The sequence below is a fragment of the Danio rerio genome, chromosome 9 (genome assembly GCF_049306965.1).
Source record: "Danio rerio strain Tuebingen ecotype United States chromosome 9, GRCz12tu, whole genome shotgun sequence".
NCBI classification, from domain to species: Eukaryota; Metazoa; Chordata; class Actinopteri; order Cypriniformes; family Danionidae; genus Danio; species Danio rerio.
The window spans coordinates 4,447,352-4,471,067 of NC_133184.1; the positions used below are offsets into that span (position 1 = coordinate 4,447,352).

Here is a 23,716-nt window from a genome sequence, read left to right on the forward strand (position 1 = left end):
ACGCATTTGCAGAGAAGAAAACAGAGCTGTGTCACAAAGCTGGATGTCTGCAGTAGCCAGGAAAAGAGAATACCAATGGCTATGGCAAAGGGTGCAAAGAAACATTAGAAATGTGCACAGTAATGCAACTGTTCCTAGTACTAATCTAGACAGTGAAGCACACATTTCCAGACACACTCTGCCACTCCATAACTCAGGCCTAAAAAAATACAGGGACAGGAGATTTTGACAATATTGGCATTGATGCAGTCAATGGTGAGACACTGCTACATCATACAATGACTGTAGACACAGAAAACAGGGATACAGAATATTCCAGTAGAGACAGATGTTTGTTTTTTTTTTTTGATAGATGGGAGTATTCTGACAACATTGATATGCCCACTGACAACTTAGCTAAGGCGTTAAAGAAGTGGATTTGTGGCTCTAACATCAAGCACAATGCTGCAGACTCACTGCTTAAAGTTCTCAGGAATCAAGGCCATAAACACCTGCCATCCACTGCTAAAACATTGTTAAAAACTGAATATTGAAAGTCCAATGGTGTCTGGAGTGGAATCTGTTACATTTGGAGTGACTGAGCAATTAACAATGTGCTTGAATCAGTGTCCTTACAATTATGAAAGAGTCATCCTTGAGATTGAGATTTAACTCAATGTAGATGGACTGCCCCTCTTTAGGAGCACTGGTGAATCTTTTTGGTCTGTACTCTGCACAGTACATCTAAAATCAGCAAGCATATTTCCTTTTGGCCATTGCCCTTACTGAGGCCAAGCACAAATCACTTGACTTAATCAAAGTCATATCAGATGAACGATGTGAATGTAACAAATGGCTTCTCATGGGGAGAAACAGCAGTTAATGTGAGACTGAGGTGTATTACATGTGATGCAAAAGCAATGCTGAAGTGCATCAAACGATTTTCAGGTTACTATGGCTCAGACAAGTGCCCCCAAAAAGGCTTTTGAAAGGGGCGCATGACGTACGAAGAAGTGCATGACCTTAGTTTAAGGTATGATTTCTCATTCAGAGAGCAATATCAGCCTTAACACCATCAAGAAAATACTGTTGTCCCCTTTCAGCAATCTACAAATTGACATGGTCAAGTCTTTTCCTGTTGACTACATGCACCAGTGCTGCCTGGGTGGTAATACAAAACACGCTCCTCCTGTGGTCACGGGGCAATGGCTATCACCAGCTCAGCTGAGGGAGGTCAGTCAGAGGCTAAGGAATTTGAGATGTGACATACCCCATGTTTGCCAGGAAGCCATGCAGTTTGAGGGAATTAAAGAGATGGAAGGCCAATGAATTCTGACAGGTTAAGCTCTACATGGGCAAAGTTGATCTGCGGGAAGTCCTACCAGAAAGCACTGTACAGTCATTTCATTGCCTTTAGTGTTACTATGAGCAAACTAGTGTCTCCACACTTAACACAAACCTACAATACGTATGATCATTAACTCCTCACATGTATGGTGAAAAATTTCTAGTGTGCTACTGTATGTGCACTCACTGTTTCACCTCACTGCTGATGCCACCACAGAAAAGTGTACGTCTATTTATAAGTGAACACTAGAAAATGTCTTTTGATGTATTTATAACCACCGGTATTAAATGATTGATCCATAAAACTTACAAAATTGAAGAACTAACAAAATAACAAGAGCTTTAATTAGTTTAGCATGTCATGAAATCATAAGCAGACAATGTAGACCTGTCTGATTTCATATTAAGTCTCTAATTTTTAGGATGCCTGTCTGACACGTGGAGAAGAATTTTCTGCAGAAGTGATGCCTTAACCTGCAAATACATGTGGAGAAAGGTAGAAATGTTAGGTGTGAACTGTAGTAAGAGATTCTTTTTTTCTGTCCAAAACTAAGACAAAATAATGTACATAAAGGTCGTTACATCTTATAAATATATTCTGCTGTTTTGTTTAAAAACTTTATTAAAAGCCTAGATAGATGTTTAAATGAATAAATTGATGTTTATGTATTTTACTGTAGCTCCCCTGCAACTTTTACCTCGATTATAGATGGAAATTCTGTGGATGGAAGTGCCTCATCACCACCCCAAACCAGTACCAGACTACAAAGCACTACTCTTCAACTTGATCTGGATGATTTAACACCTAGACCATCTGTTTCAGCTGAAAGTGCACCTTCAGTGTGTGAGAGAACACTGCTAGTTTTGTTTTATTGTTTCCCAATATAAATTTTTTATGTAAAAGTTTCCTTTCCTTAAAGCCGTACTATGACATTTACATTTGTTGGAGCTGCAGAATGGAAGAGCATAAAAGTTCCAGAAAGAGCAGCAATACTGTACAGGCGGTATACTCTGACAAAAAAAGATGAACCCCCACTAAAAGTAAGAATTGATATTAAAGAAGACATGGAGGACCAGAAAGAGGCAATAATACATTTTTACAAGATCCCCAAAATTGATTGAGCTAGACCACTTCAATGCTAACTGTAAGGTACTTAAAATATTAAACAAAAATTGAGACCTTGACATTACCAGACACAAAACAGCCTGTTTCATTTGACGTTGCATGTCATACACTATAATCATTTAATTAGTTATGCTTTTTATATGATACAACATGCTCAGCTTGTAGGGCATCAACCTACGTTAAAAGATCAATCAGGGATTTATTGGGTCATTTCAATGAATCCGGATCCTGAAGATTCAAATCATTGATTCGACTCAATTGATTTCAGACTGAATCAGATAAAAAGATTCACACTTAATCTAACATTTGTCCAGCAAACAGAAGACATCGCATTTTACCAATCTTGTTTATATTTTTACATGGCCGATGATAATAACATAGCACAGTATTGGGTTAACTTTAGCAGGGTAACAAAATCTACAGCTCGAGGCAATGACTTAGAAGCACATATACAAGAAAACAGTTCTTATAAAATGAGAACAAAGATTTTTTGAGCTACACTACGATACATGAAACAAACTTCATAATAAGCAAACGACAAACAAACCACATGCGCACATACACATACACACAAAGAAGTTCAAAGGGTGCAAAATGAGTTGACAACCATCCCAAATTAATTTTAGTACTTCTAACTAGATCTTAGAATCACAATTGAGAAACCACAAAAGCAGAGATTTGGCTTATCTTTAACTGCTTAAGATCAATCAGCAAGAGACAAGGTATGTTTATTACTTGCATGTTTGCTGAAGTTGAGTTTCATTCGCCGGGCTGGCGAAGCACGGTGTTCCTGATTGCGTGGTGACTCACTTTGGTGACGGCTTTGGGTTTACTTGCGAGTGAGTAGCTGTCGTCCTTGGTAACCAATGGTGACAGACTGCTGAGAGTCAGTTTGCAGAAGTGCGGTTTCGGCGATCTCAAAGGTTTGCCTGGAAAGTTTGTGGTGACTCAATAGCGTGTGGCGGTGCAGTGTCCAAGCAGGCAAGAGGGGGCAGAGAGCAACAGCGAGCGTGAGCAAGCCAAAAGCAACATTTTCTTGTTGTAGGGTGTTTTTAAGTGACCTGGATTAGTCCATCCTCATGGCACTGTCTTCCAATGAGCAGTTGGTATAAAGGGCGGGGCCACGCCCTGTATCATTGTACTAAAGGTCAATCATTTACAGACCGCTTGTTAATTTTTATGTGGTAAAATCTCTTGTAAGTTTGTATCTTACATCAAATGTTACAAGACATTTACCAGACATCATACATTTCAGACACATAAAGAAGGTTTCATCTGCTATGAGAGTTAAAAACACATTGATTAATTTGGTTTGTTACAAAGGTTGCAATAAACATTTGAGGAAAATGATGGCGTATTTATCAAAGATGCATCTGCCTTGATTGGAACATTTCAAGAGATTGTTTTTTATTCGTATGCATTAATTTCCAGAGATCCTGTCTCTATAAGTGTGCATCTGGCAGGATGTACCATATCAGGAGCGCATGACCCGGGAGTCATGGAAAAGAATCTCGATAGGCAGTTTTTTCTTGTTGAAAATTTGTAAGACACCATTGTTAGGTGATTAAAATCATTTACCAAATTTGGTAAAGGGTCTCCCGAACATCTGCGCACAAAGTATTGGTGAAGATAGTTAAGTCTTTTGGCTTTCTGTTATGTGATGGTACCTTGAGCCAGTTCTAAACAGTCGCATTTTCACTATCGCGCCTAAAGCAAGCGAGCCAAGGGCAGTCGGGTTTCTACTGTCATTTCTGGGACCTGATCGGGCCAAAAGCGGGGATTTCTCTGAGCCAGCAGCCGGCCTTTTTTAAGCCCGCCGAATACCTTGGGCCAAAAAGGGCCAGCTGGGATTTCGGGGCGGAGTGAAAGGAGAGGCGGGCACTAGTTTTCTGATCGCACACAAGCACCAAACAAATAAATAAGGAAAAGAAAACATATAGCCTTATAGGCTAGTTGTCTTTTTGCTTATGATTTCCCTTATGTTTCCCTTTTAAATGTAAGGCTGTTGCATAAAATATTAAAGTTTTTATTTATAAGGGACATACTTTGCTGCGTCCTGCTTGATGTTTCAATAACGCATAATAATCTTTACATCATATTAAAGACACAGCAGACAGTAAAGGTTTTTGACAATATGAATACAACAGAAAGACATAAAACTTAACAAATTTCGTCTCCACTTTTGTAGGCTCAAAACAATAGTGTTATATCTTGATAAAATAGCACAAGCTGTATTGAAATCATTTAAAGATTTACAAATATTGGCTATAATAATAATCACAATTAATAAATAAACCAATATAAAACAAACAAAACCTAGCTATAACAATTTAGGTATATACAATACACAAATTAAACCGTTTTAAAGCCATATTAAACTTTCATTTTACAAAAGCCTATGTGAAAAAAAATATTTTTGATATTTTCTAAAAACAATAAACACTGGAGGAGGTTTAAAATATTTATAAAGTATTTGGATATGATATTAATCAAATCCTGAAAACAGAGCATTTTTTTGGGTGAGTGAAAACAGAAACTAAGTTACCGTTTTTTCAGAGCGATAACAAAGAGAAACAGAGAAACAATCGATAACAAACTGCACAGGACAGCAGATGAGGAGAAATAAGCAGAAGTGAATAAACACACAAACAGATGAACATAATTAACTAAAAATGGGTTAACAAGGAGGGTGGGACTAGACAATAGACGGGAGAGCACATGACACAGAGACAACACAAGCCAACATGTAGCCAATGAGAGAAACTTCACATTAAACTTAATGAGAGAACTCATTAACCATGCCTTCACAATAAAAGGACAAGACTGAAGCACGACACAATGTAATCACAGAGCCACGTGCTTGGACAACACAAACACAAATAGATGCAAGACACGAGCACAAAATAGATGAAAACACCTTACCGTGCGCTTACACATATGCAACGCGCATGTTTTATCTTAGCGCCAAGTGAAACCAAATAGACGTAGACGCTGAGAATGAACCAGCGCGATGCCGACAGAACAAAACACAAGAGAGCACATCCTAGACAGGCACGCACAGAGTCCGCATCAAGCAGGAGCGCGCATGGTCTGCGCGCGCAGAAGAAGGCACACACAATGACAGAAACAGGACAAGACAGAGACGGACTCTGCCACCAAAACAGAATTTACAAGACCCCTCCAGATTGAGCCTGTGTAGCATATAGTGTGTTAACAATCACTGCATATAAATTTTATTCTTGCATATCCAATTTTAGACCTTCAAAAATATTAACTGTCCAATGCATGCAATTTGCTAGTGTGCTTACCGATTATAAGCCCAACCTTTTCTTGGTCAAGGCTGGGCCTATTACACCCAAGAACCCCCTTTTTTCCAGTTACTAAACGTTTCGACATCTCTGCTGAAAAAACTGAATCCATTAAAGTCCTTGTGAGTTTTTTTTTTTTTTTTTTGGTAGTTTTCTAGTTTGTGTAATCCAGGGCATGGGCGTTCAGCAAATTAGTAACTGACTTGTTCTATAAAGATGAAAAAAATGACAATACATGCACATTCAATCTAACTATCTGTTCATATTTCATTAAAAAAAGACATTTCTTTTCTACAGATTAACTAAAGTCCTATGGATTTAAATGAGAACAAGATTTGATGTCACTTAATATAGAACATGCAGTAACTAAGAAATAATCAAAACAAGATTTACACATATTAATAACTATAAACATTGTACCTCAGATTTGTTAAATGTTTTTGGTTAACCTTTTTGTCATATTTTGATAGAAAAATCGTAGCTTAACAAATTAACGTCAACTTTTCAAAAGCAACAATCAGCTAGTAAACTTAAAAAGGTAATTGTGATTTGGCGTTTATTGTGTTAAATATTAATATCTACTGATATGAACAATTTTATCATAATAATATTGACAAAATCACCCAGACCAAGAAAACGGTTTAAATGTTTTTCCTCACTATATAAATAATACCTTTATCTCTTCTGCGATGACAGAAGTAGGCTCTGGCTGGCTGGGGGCACAATGAGGTTCCCGGAATGCATCTTTCACAGATTTTTCCATTGTATCTGTAAGTCCTACACTCAAATAAAATAATGTTTAACTTGAGAAATAAATCATCACCCGACAATTACTATATAACTATGGTTATGCAATATGGTTCACTTCATTTACATACCCTCTTGTAGTTGAAGGATCAACCTTCATAGTCTCCTAATCTCTTTGTCTTTTTCTTTCAGTTTCTCCTCAAGGTTATGGATTTCGTATTTGTAGTCTCTCTATTAGTGTAACAAAAGAAGTGTAGATAAGAGTGTACAGTAGAATTATTGTCTAAATTTTTTATAACTAAGCGTATAAAGCATACCTGACAAAATTGGCATGTGAAAATAAGAGGTATGCCCAGCACCCTCTAAAACTAAAAATCCTCAAATTAATATTATATAAAATGTATTAAATTAACTAAATATGTTAATCCGGAGCTGTAAATAAACAGTTAAACGGTCAGCAATATGTTTTATTATTACTAATATTTACAAAGATAGAACTATGGAAGTCTATGGGGAGAAAAGTGCAGAGTGACAGCAGCTTTGGTTGGTTTATTAGTTGGTTTGTTCTCCAGGATCGGGTACCCCTGCCTAATCCTTGCACACCCTTTGCATACTCTTCTGCTCGACGCCTGTGAAAATCGCTTGGGATTGAATCCGGAAAAACATCTTGAAAAACGCTGACGATAAATGCAAACGAAAAGTGTCCCAGTGTGTACGAGCCTTTAGTTGTGACTTTGTGATTTTACTCTGATACAGGTAAGAAAAAGCTTACTACCTCTGATGGCATCTGTGCTCTTTGGTCTAGAAACTGCTGGCTCGGGTAAGAGAGGAGGGCCTGTTAAGTTTCTTGGAGGTCGGACCTTTTTTTTTTTTGGCGTTTTAGGTGAGTAGGTCACCAGATGGTCATCTTCTTCTGATGGAAGTGATGGTGAACTGAGGCGTGTTGGTCTATGTAAGTAAAGAAAAAAACAACAACTATTATTTAGTCTTCATTCATAATATTATACACAAGCACATTAGAATAATAAATATGACATATCTCTCAGTCATAATGAAATAAAACAGTTCCATTCGTTTTTTTTTTTTTTAAGTTAGTCAAACTATTTCATATTCAACAGAAATATGAGCTTACTTCCTCCGTTGTGGTACAGATGCAACTTGTTCAAGTTCTTTGTCAGTTTTGAGGTTTGATATCACACATGACCTTTCCCACTTTGCTTGAATTTTGGTAATTGAATCTGAAAGCAACATTTAGCATGTTGGCTATTTCACTATAGCCTAATCTGAATAGATTAAGTCATAGTACAGGTAAATGTAGTGTTAGTTAACAATGTCAGAACATTTAATTAAAATAAAAAGACCTGATTCGTAAAGCACACGTTCAGCAAATTGTTTCCAGCCCTTTGATGGATTTGGGACCACCATTTTTGGGACCATTCATAGACTCTGGCACTTGTCTCTGTATGGAGGCCACCATAAAGGCAATCAGAAAACTACTCCTTTGCCACTGGACCAGCTTTGCATTTCCAAATGTAGAGGAAGATATGGGGTAGTCTTGATGTGCAAATGTGGAGTACACCATGTACACCTCGTCTTTTTCAGCAATTATATTTCTGATCTTTGCCACTTTTCCCTGAACATAGAGATTGCTGTTGGCTTGGTCGAGTTTTGGGGTGAACAGCTCTGTGGTGCATTGGCTGTACTGTTGCGCACACTGAAACACTGATGGTAATGGTCCAGACATGTTTTCTTCTTACACCCGAACTTCCCTCTCTTTCCATTTGTATTGACTCTCAATCTGCAAGCCTTTTTACAATCTTGCAGCACGCAGAATTTGGTTTCCTAACAAGCCTTCAAACTTAAAGGCACTGAAGGAATCCAGGTTTCCATGAACCTTTACATTGTGTGCAAGTTGTACAAGGTAGCCTCCCAAAGTGCTACAAAATAACACAAGTGCATCATTTGCATAGTCTGTGAACTCAAGCAGTGCTTTGTTTGACAGAATAAACACTCCTATAAACAGCGGTTGGAAATGCTGGTAAAAAGCAGTGTGTAGATAGTCATTTAGGAGCACAGGATCGGTGTAAAGAAAGAACTGGTGTAGTTCACAGGCTTTCCATCTGCCTACCTTTTTCAAAGTTCTTGGTCTGTACAAACTCAACTGGCCCATTTTTTTTTCTGAGAGCTTTTCAGAGAGCATATCTGCCTGCAAGCCAGTGGACCCTTGAGCCACAAGTACAGGAGTCGCCTCATGACCCCCAAACAGACAAGCTGCATGTATTCTAATGGAAACCCACTGACCATTCTCAAAGATGCGGCCAGAAGAGAAGATCAAAGATGATGTTCTTCATCTGTCATTTTCCTGAATTCTTTAATAGTGCGAAGCCGGGCATTTGTTTGAGGGAATATCACCTTATTGCTCAAATATTCACCTTCCTGCGTACATTTCTCGCACAATGAGTAACCTTGTGTGCCCTTTTATATTTTCAAAAAAGCTCTGGCTGGAGCAACACAGACCATTGAGCAGAGTTAGAGCCTCATTGATATGACCTGAAATTAAAATCTTTTCTCTAACAATACAGCTTCAGCCACAAAATCTTCCAGGTATTCGGGAAGGCTTGCTAGCTTGCCAGTGCCACAAAAAAGCCCAGTTACAAATGGCTTATGCTAAGGTAGGTTTTTGATGTCTCCAAGAATGGGCCAAAGTTGGGAGAATAAGCTTTTAAATACTGGCAAACCATCTACATTTGCTTGGAGTTCTAAGCATAAGCTATTAGCCAATCTGCATTTGTTTGCCTCCAAAGTTGTCTTCATTGCCTTCAGGATACCAAATTAATGGTATGTCCCACCAGCTTTTTCCCAGACCACTGGTGACTCACCGCAAAGTCCTGAGAAGAGTCCTTCCATCAGCCGGCAATGACGTATGATGCCCCTTTAGAATTCCTAATAATTTATTTAATGCACTGTGTTATGTTTTCTTTGAGTGCCCTTGTTGCTAGTTTGCTTTCTAGATGGAGCATCGTCTCCCTCGCCAGAGCTGCTGTTAGACTGTGAAGAATCAAGCTCCTTAGGCAAAGATGATTAATAGTCTGTGAAGTTCTCAAGTGTTTTCTGCATATTCGTAATTGTAATTTGGTAGACTTTGGCACACTGAACTGACTCCAGCTGTGTAACCCTTCCTCTAGATTTGTGTTTTAAAGTCCTTTAAGAGGGTGTATTTGCCATACTTGAGAGACACATATGAAACAAAATAAATACAGGTCAAATTAAACAAAGGACACAACAAGAAATGGCCATGAGTGTTATGAAGCAGATGCTGAGAACAGACTTGCGGATCCCAATGTGCAGTTTATTATAATTGAGGTCGTACAGGCAAGGCTCAAAAACAAGAGCAAAACAGTATAACAAAGGAAATCCAAAAGACACGGTCAGTAGGCAGGTGAGAGGCCAGACTATGAATCAGAACAAGGATGAAGTCAAAGTCAGCTTAATTGTCAATTCATCCACATGTACAGGACATACAGAGAATCAAAATTGCGATAATTCAATATCGATAATTATCACAATATATAATTTTTCGATAAAACGATAATGACAGTTCGATAATTGCTCAATATTATTTACGCACTATGCGTAACGCTGCGCAGTCATTTTGCAGCCTGCCCTTCCGAATGCCGCATGCAGTATACAAGTGTTAGCTGCACTTGAAGGAGTAAGGAAACAAAGTCACTAACATTGTTAACAAAAACGTCACTAGACTTCAGTAGTCTTGAGCTACATAGTTTTTTTTTAATCCGACACAAAACAGAGCAACGTGCATTGCAAACTGCGCAGACTACTCGTGTCATCAAAAGCAGGCAACACCACAAACCTGTTTCATCATTTAAAACAGTACCACCATTATGAAGATGCTAAGAAATTACAGACCCAAACAAGTGTTGGTAAACCAGCACAACTAGTCTCAAGTCATTTTTTCGAAAGTCGTGCCTTGCGGAAAAAAAAGCCCTCGAATTAGGACAAGATATGACAGACAACCATACCTGCCAACACTCCCGTTTTTCCCTGGAGGCTCCAGTATTTCAGACCCATCTCCCCTATCGTTCTATCTCCCGGAAAACGTGAGATTTTGTTTCTTTTCCTTGTGAATTATGCTCTTTCAGTGAACTTAGGACTGAAAATGAGTATTTTCTTCACATTGGTAATCCTCTAAAAAAAAATGAGACCTTAACATGTATGTTAAGAGGCTGTGAATTTAAGACAAATGTTCACAGTATTTTCAGGTCCCATAAAAGTCACAAACACAAATTACATAGCTTGGACAATTTTAAAGATGGTGTAGTTAAAAAGACTAACTGATTTAACAGAACATGGATCTGAAAAGGAGTCTGATCCAGGTAATTGAGTGGACTGAGCCTACATGTTCTGGAGACAGAGGTATTCTTGATGATCTGGAAGATTATGTAGAACACAAACTTGCCACTGTATTACTAAAGTTGGAAAATGTATATCTTGTTTAAAGTGCTGCATTAATTTCTGGAAACTCCATTGTTTATTGAGCACCGCTTCCCTGTGTAATGCAAGGAGTGTAATAGATGAGATGCTGATTAGACATCACTTTAACATTGACCTGTCACTGACAGAGGAACTTGCTTCTGCTTTGTGTGTTAGCAGTCCAGTTTGCAATGCAATTGGTAAAGGTATTCCATTTGGCACATCATTTAAACTGCAGTCCTTCTACAAACAGAAATTCAAAGTGATTGAACCAGTAGAGTACTTTTTGAATGACAAACACATAAGAACAATGTGTATGTCCCTATCTTGTTTTTACAAATGGTTTTGAGTAACAAGAACATTCTAAATGCACTAGACTCAGATGTCAGAAGTTGGACAGAAAACATTGGTGTACACATCCTACCGTGATGGTTTGCATTTGCAAAGCAATGATTTTTTTGTCATGCAATCAGTTAAAGATCTTGCTGATTTTGTATGTAGATGATTTTGAAATATGCAACCCACTAGGCACTTCAAGAAAAAACAATCTGTGCTGTATATTGGAATTTTGCCAACTTGCCATCAGGTGAAAGTTCTTCACCATCTTCCATATATTTGGCAATACTTTGTCAATGGCATTATGTGAACACCTTGTCTATTTAAAAACAGGGTAGTAGTAAGCAAGTGCATTAAGATGAATAAGAAATACTTTCAATGTGGTGCACAACTAAAAAGCTCTGAAATGCTCCCAATACCAGCACTCATTTAATTTATAATGAAACCCAAGCACTGTTCCACTACATTCATTTGGGCAATCTCAGCAAAAATTGGAAAGCTACCAGAAAGCTCACAAACAATAATCATGCCCCTTCTGTAGTTTATTCCATCCACAATAAATATAATAATCTAATAAATTAGTTTCACTATAACTTTTCAGTTATATAATTTCATTTTTACAGGGAAATAACACAAGTTCACAGTTGAAGTAAAATAAAAGAGTTGAAATAAAAGAAAATGCTAATTTAATAATGTTGTACAGTAGCTCTTTTTTTCTTTTAAAACACTCCAAATAAAATAACAAAACAAAAATCACAATGACAATTTCTCAATGAAACATATTTAACAGGAACTATTTTGCTTTTTACAATAAACAGTCTTTGGCACAGAATATTTATTTTAAAATGTGACAGAAGTTCAGTATTTTTTATACTTCTAGGTCCTTAATTACACGGAATGAAAAACTTTTAAAATTTCTGTTCACTTGCATCAGTATCAGTAAAAATGACTTGTGTGTGTGGACTGTAAAACATGTAATTTTAAATGTAAGGGTTCCCTGAACACAGGGATGGCTCGGCAGTCTCCATCAACTTGAACTTTTACAGCAAGTGGAAACAACTATCTCCAGCTCTTCTCCCAGTTCCTCATCCAGAATTGCGACAGATTTCAGGTTCAGCAGATGAAATAAAATAAATAAAGAACAGGGAAAAAAGAGGGGGGGTTGGAACCGAACCTTGCAAAACAACGTGAAAAATCTGCATTAATCACACATGAAATCAATTTTCAACCATTAACATTTAAATGGGTACATTTGAACTACAATAAACACATTAAAAAAAATAAATCTTTTGTACATATATTTCTCAGCATGAATCACTAATCGCATTAAACAGCATATGGAGCACACATTAGCCTGTAGCTGCAGACCGCATGGTTAGCATAACTCCACAAGTGCTGCATTACCCTATGCAGAATTATAAAGCTAAATCTTAAACTCATATAAACCACAATAAATAATCAAACTATATCCCCATTTCAAGAATTTTGCAGGAACAGTTTAACTGTTTTAAGCAATTATTTTCCCCAAAAGACAAACACACTGAAGTTTGCTGTGAATGCACGATAAAATTAAACTGTTTAATCAATCACTTACTAAGAAAATGAATCCTTGAAACAAATCCTTGATGGTGTAAGGAAAAAGTCAGATTTTTTGCCATCAAATCAGATGAATTTGATCCTGATTCAGCACAGTACAATTGGTACTAAATGAAACCTCTCTGATAACGCTTCTCTCTCTCTAACACTTCACTCAGGTATCAATTTTCTATGTCTCTACATATCAATTCTCCAATCTCACTTTTCAAAAACTTATCTGGGGTAACGCACTAGTTCGCTGTTGCCTTGTTTGCAGCTTGTTTCACTCTGGCCTCTGTGTAATGCAGCTCACTCTAGCAACTCGTGATGATGCAATCCTAATGGGCGGAGCTAACTCAAATTTTTCAATTTCATGAGTAATTATTATTTTTTAATATTTACTACTGTTCCTCAAATAATAATTGACTACGTATCATTCAAATATATATCTAGCAAACTATTTTTCTATGTGTTATAATATTTTTTTACTAGGTTACTATGGTTCTAGTAACCTGGGTTACATAGGGGTGGAAGATTTAATGTACATTCATTTGATCTCACAGAATGCGCTTTTGGATTAAGAGGTGCGTTTTTTGAATAGTTTACTATTCAAAATTAGCAGTTTGCATGCTGCTTATGGGCCCTGCGCCATAATGCCCTGTAAAACACAGGACACATGCAAGGGCTCATCCGGGATTTGACCCAGGACCTCTCACACCCAAATGAGAATCATACCCCTAGACCAACGACCCACCAAAATGTAAAATTTTCACATGGCATCAGAAGCAGCAGATCGTCAGATTTTCTTCTCTAACAAATGAGTCAGAACATACTTTCAAAAGCTCAAGCGTTGAAGCAGGGCTTGTGTCATGTGGACCCGGAACTTCTGCCCCAAAAAAAGAGTCGCAGCCCTAGACCGACAAGTTGAGTCACTTGTTTGCTTATAAATTGTTGTTGTTTTTTTCATCCAGTAGCTTCAGTGAGGTAAATTGATCTTATCCATTTCACAGATTTAATCTGCATGGCAAAACCACACAACATTATGTCAGTCATTGGTGGAGGAGGATTGTGATAGCATAAAATAGCTATCTCAGCGCATATAGTATCAGAATCACTTACTAATTGGTGTGATTGAAACAGGTCTCATTCATTTTACTGATTTGAAGCTGCAAGGAAAGTAGGAAAAGGTTGCACAGAGATTTGAACTCGGATCACTGGATTCAAAGTCCAGAGCGCTGACCATTACACTATGGAACCAAGGCCTTCACTAGAGGATATTTAATGCTTGCAAACTGGCATTGAAACAGGCCTCTGTGAATACCATGATGTCCCTCAAAACAACAGATAACTGCAAGGGCTCGTCCGGGATTTGAACCCGGGACCTCTCACACCCGAAGCGAGAATCATACCCCTAGACCAACGAGCCACTCAAGTGCAAACATTTCACATGGCATCAGAAGCAGCAGATAGTCAGAAATCCTCATTTAACATTTGAATCAGAACATACCTTCAAAAGCGTTGAAGCAGGCCTTGTGCGTCATGTGGACCCGGAACTTCTTCTGCCCAAAAAAAAGTCGCAGCCCTAGACCGACAAGTTGAGTCACTTGTTTGCTTATAAATTGTTGTTGTTTTTATCCAGTAGCTTCAATAAGGTAAATTGATCTTATTCATTTCACAGATTTACGCTGCATGGCAAAACCACACATAACATTATGTCAGTCGTTGGTGGAGGTAGATTGTGATAGCATCAAATAGCTATCTCAGCGCATATAGTATCAGAACCACTCAGTAATTGGTGTGATTGAAACAGGTCTCATTCATTTTACTGATTTTAAGCTGCAAGGAAAGAAGAAAAAGGTTCCACAGAGGTTTGAACTCGGATCACTGGATTCAAAGTCCAGAGTGCTAACCATTACACCATGGAACCAAGGCCTTCACAAGAGGATATTTAATGCTTGCAAACTGGCATTGAAACAGGCCTCTGTGAATACCATGATGTCCCTCAAAAGAAAATATAATTGCATGGGCTCATCCGGGATTTGAACCCAGGAACTCTCACACCCAAAGCGAGAACCATACCCCTAGACCAACGAGCCACTCAAGTGTGAGCATTTCACATGGCATCAGAAGCAGCAGATAGTCAGAAATCCTTTATTTAACAGTTGAGTCAGAACATACCTTCAAAAGCTCAAGCGTTGAAGCAGGCCTTGTGCGTCATGTGGACCCGGAACATATTCTGCCCAAAATAAAAGTCACAGCCCTAGACCGACAAGTTGAGTCACTTGTTTGCTTATAAATTGTTGTTGTTTTTATCCAGTAGCTTCAGTGAGGTAAATTGATCTTATCCATTTCACAGATTTAAGCTGCATGGCAAAACCACACAACATTATGTCAGTCGTTGGTGGAGGAGGATTGTGATAGCATCAAATAGCTATCTCAGCGCATATAGTATCAGAACCACTCAGTAATTGGTGTGATTGAAACAGGTCTCATTCATTTTGCTGATTTGAAGCTGCAAGGAAAGTATGAAAAGGTTCCACAGAGATTTGAACTCAGATCACTGGATTCAAAGTCCAGATTGCTAACCATTACACCATGGAACCAAGAACTTCACCAGAGGATATTTAATGCTTGCAAACTGGCATTGAAACAGGCCTCTGTGAATACCATGATGTCCCTCAAAACAACAGATAACTGCAAGGGCTCGTCCGGGATTTGAACCCGGGACCTCTCACACCCGAAGCGAGAATCATACCCCTAGACCAACGAGCCACTCAAGTGTGAGCATTTCACATGGCATCAAATACTCAGAAATCCTTGTTTAACAGTTGAGTCAGAACATACCTTCAAAAGATCAAGTGTTGAAGCAGGGCTTGTGCGTCATGTGGACCCGGAACTTCTTCTGCCCAAAAAAAAGAGTCGCAGCCCTAGGTCGACAAGTTGAGTCACTTGTTTGCTTATAAATTGTTGTTGTTGTTATTCAGTAGCTTCAGTGAGGTAAATTGATCTTATCCATTTCACAGATTTAATCTGCATGGCAAAACCACACATAACATTATGTCAGTCATTGGTGGAGGAGGATTGTGATAGCATCAAATAGCTATCTCAGCGCATATAGTATCAGAACCACTCACTAATAGGAGTGATTGAAACAGGTCTCATTTATTTCACTGATTTGAAGCTGCAACGAAAGAAGAAAAACTTTCCACTGAGATTTAATCTCGGATCACTGGATTCAAAGTCTAGAGTGCTAACCATTACACCATGGAGCCAGGACTTTCCTTAGAGGATATCTAATGCTTGCAAACTGGCATTGAAACAGGCCTCTGTAAACTCCATGATGTCCCTCAAAACAGCAGAGAACTGTAAAAGCTCGTATGGGATTTGAACCATGAACCTCTTGGACCTTAAGTGAGAATCATACCCCTAGACCAACGAGCCACTAAAGCTTTAACATTTTACATGACATCAGAAGCAGCAGATGGTCAGAAATCCTTATTTAACAATTAAGTCAGACCATACCTTCAAAAGCTCAAGCGTTGCAGCAAGTCTTGTGCTTCATTTGGACCCAGGACTTCTGCAAGGGCTCGTCCGGGATTTGAACCCGAGAGCTCTCGCGCCCTAAGCGAGAATCATACCCCTAGACCAACGAGCCACTGCAAAACAATTACTTTACATAGCAACACTATCTGCTGACAAATCGGCACACACGGCACATTATCATCCTGTCAGTGCCTGACAGGGTCTCATGGCATGAGAGATGAAGCACTTAACCACTGAGCTACTTGTGATATATCCATCCACAATACACTCTGATACAATCTATACACATACGATACACTCCATGCATATACATTACTAACGCAATACATTCTTTACATATATATTCCTGACATGATACACTCCATGCACATACAATGCATGCATGATACTCTTTACATGATACACTCTTTACATATACATTCCATACATGATACACTCTTTACATATACATTACTTACACATTCCTGACATGATACACTCATACACATACATTTCATACATGATAAATTCTTTACATATACATTCCATACATAAACACTCTTTACATATACATTCCCGACATGATACATTCTTTACATACATATTATACATGATACAGTCCGTACACATACATTCATTATACACTCTTTACGTATACATTCCACACTCTTTACAAATACAGTCAAGACATGATACACTCCATACACAATACATTTTTTACATATACTTTCCCTACTTGACATACTCTTTACATCTACATTCCATACATAAACATTCTTTACATATTCCGACATGATACACTCCATACACATACAATTTCTACATGACAGTCTTTACATATACATTTCTGACATGATACACTCCATTATACACTCTTTACATATACATTCACACACTACATATACATTCCATACATATTACACTCTTTACATATGCACACAATACCATCCTGCCAGTGCCTGGAATAGAACCCGGGTCTTATTGCATGAAAGGTGAAGCACGTAACCACTGAGCTACTGGAAGGTGATGATATCCCTGCACAATACACTCTGATACGTTTCATATACATACTATGCATCTACATTCTAGACATGCTACTATCCATACACATACATGATACATTCTTTACATATACATTCTATACATGACACACTCTTTACATATATTTTCCTGACATGATACACTCCATACACATAAATGATACACTCTTTACATATACATTCCATACATTATACACACTTTGCATTAAAATTCCATAGATATGCATTCCTTACATGACACACTCTTTACATATACATTCCTGACATGATACACTCCATACACATACATTTTATACATGATACACTCTTTACATATACATTCCCGACATGATACACTCCATACACATTATACATTCCTGACATGATACACTCCATACACATACATTTCATACATGATACATTCTATACATGACACACTCTTTACATATACATTCCTGACATGATACACTCCATACACATACATTTCATACATGATACACTCTTTGCATATACATTCCCGACATGATACACTCCATACACATTATACATGATACATTTCTGACATGATACAGTCCATAAACATACATTCTTGACATGACAAACTCCATACACATACATTTTATACATGACACGTTCTTTACATATGCACACATGATACCAACCTGTCCGTGCCTGGAATAGAACCAGGGTCTCATTACATGATACTGTCTTTACATATACAGTTCATACATGATACACTCTTTACATATGCACACATGATACCATCCCATCAGTGCCTGGAATAGAACCAGGGTCTCATTACATGATACAGTCTATACATATACATTTCTGATATGATACAGTCCATACACATACATTATACACTCTTTACATATACATTCCATACATGATACAGTCCATTCACATACATTCATTATACACTCTTTACAAATACTTTCCCGACATGACACACTTTAAACTACATTTCTGACATGATACAGTCCATAGACATACATTATACACTCTTTACATATACATTCCATACACACACTTTACATGATACATCCATACATTATACATTCCATACATGATACACTCTTTACATATGCACACATGATACCATCCTGTCAGTGCCTGGAATAGAACCCGGATCTCATTGTATGAAAGGTGAAGCACTTAACCACTGAGCTACTGGACCCGCTCTACCCGCTCTCTCTCTCAGTAATTCCGCTAGTCCTGGCCGCTCCTGGCTCCAAAACAGAGCAAATTTCAATTGAGCCCACTGTTAGAATGGCCAACTTTACAGCAGAAAAAAAGGTGTTTACAGCCTGGTACAAAAAAACGATTTTGGTTAACACAGCTAATATTACCCTTCATGACAACTGTGAGGGGGGTGAATTTTTTTATAACTCATCCGTTTCCTTTATTTTAATTTATATTAAGTTTGCATAATTAAGGGAGTGGCCACTTGATTGACAGCTAGGTCTCGTTGGTCACCGTCACGTGACCTCAGCTGAATCCGGCAGGTTAGCCACTGAACTCGGCATATTTATCGTATTTCTGTGTTGTTTTATGTGGCTTTACACTGTCAACTGCCTTTTGGACTTGTTTCCTACAATTATTAGATGGCATGGCATGCTGAGGGCACTTAATTGTGCTCACAAACCATTCACACGGCCTCCGTTTCCCATGTGAGTAAAGTTACATACTTATATACCATCTCTATACATGTATTTGTTTTATTTAAGATCATTTATCGTTTATATTTATATTTAGAGCTGTAATGCACTCCAGAATCTGTCAGATTGATTAGCTGTAGGCTCTAGAACAGTCATCTGAAGCGTTGTCATACAGTGTTATGCTGGATTTCATCAATAGTCTTACATTAACTAACACAGACTATATCTGAAGAGTTTGGAAGTAATTCACGTTTTCCTCCTGTTGAAAAACGTCATAAGAACAATGTTTAGTGGCTCAATGTATTACAGCAGTGTTAAAGACTAAACACTTTATTGATATAGTGTACAACCAAGCACAAGTGGTCAGAATACAAACTAGTCGCAGGTGATAAAGTATTAAGCGTTCTCCCAAAGTAAAGTGTGTCTGAACCAGGTCCAAGCTAAATACCAGCAGGTGTCTGTAGCTGCGCTCACTCTCCGCCTCTTTGCCCTTGTTTGGTATCCCGCCGTCGGTGTGATGACGCGCGAACAAAATGGCGACGGTTGGCCACACCTACTTGTGGCTTCTTTTGCGCTCTTTAGAAACCTATGGGTGACCTCACGGATACTACATCCATATATTTTACAGTCTATGTTTAATACACATACATTCTAGACATGATACACTCTTTACATACACATTCCATACTTAACACGTTTTACATATACTTTCCCAACATGATACACTCCATACCCATAGATTTCATACATATACTTTCCATACTTAACACTCTTTACATATACTTTCCCAACATGATACACTCCATACACTTACATTTACTACATGATACAGTCTTTACATATACATTTCTGACATGATACATAGACATACATTATACACTCTTTACATATACATTCCACACATACACACTCTTTATATATACATTCCATACATGATACATTCTTTACATATACATTCCATACATGATACACTCTTTACATATGCACACATGATACCATTCTGTCAGTGCCTGGAATAGAACCCAGGTGTCATTGCATGAAAGGTGAAGCACTTAACCACTGAGCTACTGGAAGGTGATGATATCCCTGCACAATACACTCTGATACGTTTCTTACGCACACTATGCCTCTACATTCTAGACATGCTACTATCCATACACATGCATGATACATTCTTTACATATACATTCTATACATGACACACTCTTTACATATATATTTCTGACATGATACACTCCATACACATAAATGATACACTCTTTACATATACATTCCATACATTATACACATTATACACACTTTGCATATAAATTCCATAGATATCCATTCCTTACATGACACACTCTTTACATTTACATTCCTGACATGATACATTACATACACATACATTTTATATTGCTGACATGATACAGTCCGAACACATACATTCATTATACACTCTTTACAAATAATTTCCCGACGTGATACACTTCATACACATACATTTTATACATGATACAGTCTTTACATTTACATTTCTGACATGATACAATTCATAGACATACATACATTCCAAACTCTTTACATATACATTCCATACATACACTCTTTACATGATACATCCATACATTATACATTCCATTTACATATATATTCCATACATGTTACACTCTTTACATATGATACCATCCTGTCAGTGCCTGGAATAGAACCCGGGTCTCATTGCATGAAAGGTGAAGCACTTAACCACTGAGCTACTGGAAGGTGTTGGTATCCATGCACAATACACTCTGATACGTTTCATACGCACACAATGCATCTACATTCTAGACATGCTACTATCCATACACATACATGATACATTCTTTACATATACATTCTATACATGACACACTCTTTACATATATTTTCCTGACATGATACACTCCATACACATACATGATACACTCTTTACATATACATTCCATACATATATAGTCTAACCGAGAGACCATGAAAGTATGAATAAGCTTTTACGCATTACACATTGATAGCATATGTCGAAGTTTATCAACACTTTTAGGATGAAAAAATGCAGTTTTACAGATGCTTGAAATCTGACCTCAAAATCACCATTTGATGCAGATTATACACATATCATAAACCACAGCTGATAATGAAGGCCAGTCGGTCAGAGAGCTGTCAGTTTAGCTCTGGATAACAAGCTGATATACAAGATGTTTTGCCTGTTACTGGGTCATATTTCTGGCAAGATTTGTTGCCATTTACAAATTGTTATTTAATGTAAGGAATTTTCACCATTTTTAGAGTGTAGTTGCTGATAACAATACATCGATGGCCAACGTTGTATTGTCAATCTAAATTATTATCAACCTTTGAAAGGGTTCTCGCAATATACATTAGCCCATACAATACATAAAGATGGAAAAAGTAACATACTGGTAACATGATAAAAACATGTCAGGCTTCTTTACAAGTGTATGTTCTTGAGGTCATGTGTTTGTGAGTTTGTGCATACACACACACACACACATACAAAATGCATACAGGACGTTGGAGCGTGTGCGTATGTATGTGCGAAGAGTGAAATGAGGGACGCAGGTGCACCTCCATCTGTACACTCCACGGTGAAGAGGGCAGCTGCTGTGAATCAAATATTCCCTCATGTCTCTGTAGCCTAACTCTGACTAATGACATGTACGTCAGAGTGACCACACAGTGGTGCTCTCACAAGGGACAGGATGAAGAGAAAATACAGATAAAGGGAAAGATGAAAGGAAGCAAGGGAGAGGAAAGCGCCAATAGAATGTAATGTAGAGAAATAAGGGCGAACTTTTAAGTGAAGATTAAGCGAAGATTATAATTATGTAATGAGCTCTCAGTCACCCATAAATAAAATCAATAAACAAAGCACAAGTGCAGTTTAGTAAAATTTTAATCCAACCTGGAGGTGATGTAGCCTGCAGAACCCTACAGTCTCTCTGTGCTTGCTAGTTTGGGACCGACTGGATGGCAAGGGTCGAGTTACACTCACCGGCCACTTTATTAGGTACACCATTGTAGTGCCAGGTTGGACCCCTTTTTGCCTTCAGAACTGCCTTAATACCTCATGGCATAGATTCAACAAGGTACTGGAAACATTCCTTAGCAATTTTGGTCCATATGGACATGATAGCATCACACAGTTGCTGCAGATTTGTCGGCTGCACATCCATGATCCAAATCTCTCATTCCACCACATCCCAAAGGTTTGGATTGAGTTCTGGTGACTGTGGAGGGCATTTAAGTACAGAGAACTCATTGTCATGTTAAAGAAACCAGTCTGAGATGATTCACACCTTATGACATTGTGCGTTATCCTGATGGAAGTACCCATCAGAAGACGGGTACACTGTGGGCATAAAGGTATGGACATGGTCAGCAACAATACTTAAGTAGGCTGTGGCATTGATACAATGCTAAATTGGTACTAATGGGCCCAAAGTGTGCAAAGAAAGTATCCCCCACGCCATTACACCACCACCACCAGCCTGAACCATTGATACAAGGCAGGATGAAGCCATGCTTTCATGTTGTTGATGCCAAATTTTGAACCTACCATCTAAATGTTGCAGCAGAAATCAAGACTCATCAGACCAGGCAACTTTTTTTTGCAATCTTCTATTGTCCAATTTTGGTGAGCCTGTGTGAATTGTAGCCTCAGTTTCCTGTTCTTAGCTGAGAGGATTGGCACCCGATGTGGTCTTCTGCTGCCGTAGCCCATTCGCCTCAGGGGTCAACATGTTGTGTGTTCAGAGATGCTCTTCTGCATACCTCAGTTGTAACGAGTAGTTATTTGAGTTACTGTTGCCTTTCTATCTGCTGGAATTAGCCTGACCATTCTCCTCTGACCTCTGGCATCATCAAAGCATTTGCACCCAAGCATGCCACATTCTAAATCACCATAATCACCTTTCTTCCTCCTTCTGATGCTCTGTTTGAACTGCAGCAGATCGTCTTGAACAAAGTCTACATGCCTAAATGCATTGAGCTGCTACAATAGCTGCGTCCCAAATGGCACACTATACACTCATCCACTATGTACTTATGCACTTACACACTCAACAGGATAGTATATGTATGTAGTGTTGTCCCAAATGGCACACTAATGTGTTTTTACTAAGCGGAAATTCAAACCGTTTCCCTGATGACGTTTGACGGTTGCCAAATCAGTGAAATAAACGACCGAATTATCAGATAATACCTGCCGTGAGTATTGCCGCATTCACCATCGGGAGGCGCTATAATCACTCTCGTAGGAGAATTTTGCTTTCACCATTCAAAATAAATAAAGTTATTCAACATGTGCGTCCGATAGCTCCGCCCTTTCCCCTACGTAAGCAAACCTGCGGTCGTTGAGTGCGTGAAGTGTCCATCATTACACACTTCATTTAAGCGGCTGAATGAGGGCATCATCCGGGTAATTAAAGTGCACTTATTATTTTTAGAGTTTTCAGTGTGAACACACTACTTACACTATTTATACTACAAAATGGCGTAGAATAGTGCATAAGTATGCGATTTGGGACGCAGCTTATGTAATTGGCTGATTAGGAATTTGCGTTGAGCAGTTGGACAGGTGTACCTAAT

At 38.3% G+C, this 23,716-nt stretch overlaps 1 long non-coding RNA gene and 4 other non-coding genes across 5 annotated transcripts; all 5 read right to left on the reverse strand.

The window, feature by feature from the left end:
• Nucleotides 1-5,760: 5,760 nt before the first annotated feature.
• LOC141376050 (uncharacterized) lies at nt 5,761-12,360 on the reverse strand. Its single transcript, XR_012385131.1, has 5 exons — nt 7,640-12,360; nt 7,283-7,455; nt 6,639-6,738; nt 6,434-6,537; nt 5,761-5,968 (listed from the first exon to the last, which is right to left on the reverse strand). It is a non-coding gene; the product is annotated as an uncharacterized lncRNA (long non-coding RNA).
• A 1,903-nt stretch (nt 12,361-14,263) lies between these two features.
• On the reverse strand, nt 14,264-14,335 carry trnap-cgg (transfer RNA proline (anticodon CGG)). The gene has a single exon. It is a non-coding gene; the product is annotated as a tRNA-Pro (tRNA).
• A 429-nt stretch (nt 14,336-14,764) lies between these two features.
• On the reverse strand, nt 14,765-14,836 carry trnaq-uug (transfer RNA glutamine (anticodon UUG)). Its single transcript has one exon. It is a non-coding gene; the product is annotated as a tRNA-Gln (tRNA).
• Nucleotides 14,837-15,440: 604 nt separating this feature from the next.
• Nucleotides 15,441-15,512, reverse strand: trnaq-uug (transfer RNA glutamine (anticodon UUG)). The gene has a single exon. It is a non-coding gene; the product is annotated as a tRNA-Gln (tRNA).
• Nucleotides 15,513-15,609: 97 nt separating this feature from the next.
• trnap-cgg (transfer RNA proline (anticodon CGG)) lies at nt 15,610-15,681 on the reverse strand. The gene has a single exon. It is a non-coding gene; the product is annotated as a tRNA-Pro (tRNA).
• Between the last annotated feature and the right edge of the window lie 8,035 nt (nt 15,682-23,716).